Below are 4,484 nucleotides of genomic sequence, written 5' to 3'. Positions count from 1 at the left end.
TCTCTGTGACCCTTGTCATCACAATGCTCCATGTCTTTGTCAGAACAATGCTCCATGACCATTGTCATCACAATGTGCCACACACATTTCATCACAACGGTCCACAACCTTGTCATGGCAATGCTCCATAAACTTTGTAATCACAATGGTCCATGCACTTCTCATCCAAATGCTCTCTCACCAGATATATCACAATGTTCCATCACTAGTCATCACAATACTCCCTCACCCCTGTAATCAGAGTGTTCCATGACACTGTCATTACAATGCTACATCCCCTTATCATCACAATGTTCCATGACCCATGACATCACAATGTTCCATAACACCTGTCATCAAAATGCTCCATGACCCTTTTCATCCGAAAGTTCCAAGACCCCTGACATCACAATGTTCTATAACCCCTGCCATCAAAATATTCCATTACAATTTTTATCAAATTGCTGCATGTCCCGGTCATCAAAATGCTCCCTGCCCTTCTCATCATAATGCACCATGCCCTTGTCATCAAAATGCTCCATGACTTTTCATCACAAAGCTCCATGACCCTTGGCATCACATTGCTCCATGCCCTTGTCATCACACATCTCCATGACACTTGTCATCACAATGCTCGATGTACTTCTCATCACAATGCTCCATGCCCTTGTTATCACAATGCTCCATGAACCGTGTGATCACAATGTGCTTTGAATCCAGTCATCACAATGCTTCATGACCTTTGTCATCACAGTGGTCCATGCCCTCTTTATCAACAGTCTCTGTGACCTTTTTAACCACAATGCTCCATGAAATTTTCATCACAATGCTCTTTGACACTTGTCATCACAATGCTGTATGCCTTTCTCAGCACAATGCTCCATGACCCATGTCATCAAAATGCTCCATGCACATGTCAGCACAATGTTCCATGACACATGTCATCACAATGCTCCATGACCCCTGTCATCACAGTGTTCCGTGACTCCAGTCATCACAATGCTTCATAACGTTTGTCATCACAATGGTCCATGCCCGCATCATCACAAGGCTCTGTGACCTTTGTAACCACAATGCTCCATGAACATTTCATCACAATTCTCGGTGACACTTGTCATCTCAATGCTCCATGTCTTTGTCAGAACAATGCTCCATGACCATTGTCATCACAGTGTGCCATGCACATTTCATCACAGCGGTCCACAATCTTGTCATTGCAATGCTCCATAAAACTTGTAATCACAATGCTCCATGCACTTCTCATCAAAATGCTCTCTCAGCAGAGATATCACAATGTTCCATCACTAGTCATCACAATACTCCCTCACCCCTGTAAACACAATGTTCCATGACCTTGTCATCACACTGCTACATCCCCTTATCATCACAATGTTCCATGACCGCTGTCATCAAAATGCTCCATGACCCTTTTCATCCCAAAGCTCCAAGACCCCTGACATCACAATGTTCTATAACCCCTGCCATCAAAATATTCCATTACACTTTTCATCAAATTGCTGCATGACCCGGTCATCAAAATGCTCCCTGTCCTTCTCATCACAAGGCACCATGCCCTTGTCATCAAAATGCTCCTGGACTTGTCATCAAAAAGCTCCATGACACTTGGCATCACAATGCTCCATGTCATTGTCATCACAATGCTCCATGAACACACTCATAATATTGCTCAATGCTCTTGTCATCACAAAGCTCCATGACACTTGTCATCACAATGCTCGATGCCCTTCTCATCACAATGCTCCATGCCCTTGTCCTAACAATCCTGCATGACCCATGTATCATAGTGTTCCGTACCCTTGTCATCACAATGCTCCATGCCCACTCTCACAACAATAATCCATGAAACATTTCAGTCCAGTGTTCCATGCCCTTCTCATCACAATGCTCCATTACCCCTGTCATAACAATGCACCATGACCACTGCAATCACAATGTTCCACGGCCTAGACATCACAAGTTTCCATGACACTTGTCATCACAATGCTGAAGACCCCTGTAATCACAATGCTCCACGCCCTTCTCATCACAAAGCTCCATGACGCATGTCATCAGAATGTTCCATGGCCTTTTCATCACAATGCTCCATGCCCTTGTCATCACAATGCACCTACACGCCAGTAAACACAATCCTCCATGCCACTTTTTATCTCAATGCTCCATGAACTCTGTCATCACAAAACACCATGCCCATCATCATAATTCTTCAGGCTATTGTCATCACAATGAAATCAATATTCTCCATGATCTCTGTCATCATAATGCTCCAAACCCTTGTGATCACTATGTCCCATAACACTTACCTTCACATCACCCCATGACGCACATCATCACAATTATCCATGGTTTTCTCATCACAATGCTCCATGATCTTTGTCATCACAATGCTCAATACACTTGTCATCACAATGCTCTCTGACACTTGTCGTCAGTATGCTCCTTGAACCCTGTCATGACAAGGCTCCATGCCTTTTTCATCACAATAATCCATGCCCTTTTCATTACAATGCTCCAAGATCATTGTAATCACAATGCTCCATGCCCTTGTCAGCAAAAAGCTCCATGAGGCATGTCATCAGAATGCTTCATGGCCTTCTCATCACAATGCTCCATGCCCTTGTCATCACAATGCTCCAAGGCCCCTGTAATCACAATGCTCCATGACCCTTTTCATCAGAATGTTCCATGAGACTTGTCATCACAAGTCTCCATGGCCTTCTCATCACAATGCTCCAGGACCTTGTCATCACCATGCTCCATTCCCTTGTCATCACAATGCTCCATGACCCCTGTCATCACAATAATCCATGAGCATTTTCAGCCCAATGCTCCACGACCTACACATCACAATGCTCCATGGCCAATATCATCACAATGCTCCATGACCACTGTCATCACAACAATCCATGACACCTGAAAACACAATGATCCGGGACTCTTGTCATCACATTGCTCCATTCCGTAGTCATCACAATTCTCCATGACCCTTGTCATCACAACACTCCATGAACATTTTCAGCCCAGTGCTCCATGACCCTTGTCATCACAATGATCCTTGCACTTGTCATCCCAATGCTCCATGACCCCTGTATTCACAATGCTCCGTGACCCTTGTCATCACAGTGCTCCATGACACATGTCATCACAATGCTACATGCCTTTGTTAGCAAAATGCTACATGACCTTGTCATTACAAAGCTCTATGCGGTTGTCATCACAATACTCCATTTCCATTGTCATCACAATCCTCCAAGAACCTTGGGATCAGATTGCTTCATGCCCTTCTCATCACAAAGCTCCATGTTCCTTGAAATCAAAATGATCCATGACCTCTGTCATCACAATGCTCCAAATCCTTGTGATCACAGTGTTCCATAACACTTGTCATCACAACGCTCCATGATGCCTGTCATCACAATACTCCATGCCCTTTTCATCACAATGCTCCATGACCTTTGTCATCACAATTCTCAATACACTTGTCATCACAATGCTCCCTGACACATGTCATCAGAATGCTCCTTGAACCCTGTCACGAAAAGGATCCATGCCTTTTTATCACAATGCCCCATGCCATTTTCATCACAATGCTCCATGCCATGGTCATCAAAATACTCCACAAGCTTGTCATCAGAATGCTCCATGACCCTTGTCATCACAATTCTCCATGCACTTGTCAGCACAATGCTCCCTGTCCCTTGTCATCACAATGCTCCAAGCCATTGTCATCACAATGGGCCAATACATATGTCATCACAATGCTCCCTGACACCTGTCTTCACAATACTGCATGACCTGGTCATCACAATGCTCCATGCCCTTGTCATCACTAAGTGCCATTCCAACTATCATCGCAATAATACATGAAACTTATTAGAACAATGTTCCATGCACTTGTCATCACAATGATCCATGCCCTTTTTATCACAATGCTCCATGAACCCTGTCATCACAATGCTCCGTGACTCCAGTCATCACAATGCTTCATGACCTTTTTCATCACAATGGTCCATGCCCTCGTCATCAATAGTCTCTGTGACACATTTAACCACAATGCTCCATGAACTTTTCATCACAATTCTCTTTGACCCTTGTCATCACAATGCTCTGTGCTTTTCTCAGCACAATGCTCCATGACTCTTGTCAATACAAATCTCCATGTGCATCTCAGCACAATGCTCCATGACACATGTTATCACAATGCACCATGCTCTTGTCATCACAGTGCTCCAAAATCTTGTCATCACAATGCTCCAAAAAATTTGTCATCACAATGCTCCATGCACTTCTCATCAAAATGCTCTCTCACCAATGATATCAAAATGCTACCTCACTGTTTGTCACAATACTCCATCACCCCTGTCATCACAATGCTCCATGACTCCTGTCATCAGAATGCTACATGCACTTATCATCACAATGTTCGATGACCCCTGACATCACAATGTTCCATAACACCTGTCATCAAAATGTTCCATGACACTTTT

Source organism: Mesoplodon mirus (genome assembly GCF_964341445.2).
Source record: "Mesoplodon mirus genome assembly, contig: HAP1_SCAFFOLD_74, whole genome shotgun sequence".
NCBI lineage: Eukaryota > Metazoa > Chordata > Mammalia > Artiodactyla > Ziphiidae > Mesoplodon > Mesoplodon mirus.
This window is presented reverse-complemented; position numbering follows the sequence as displayed.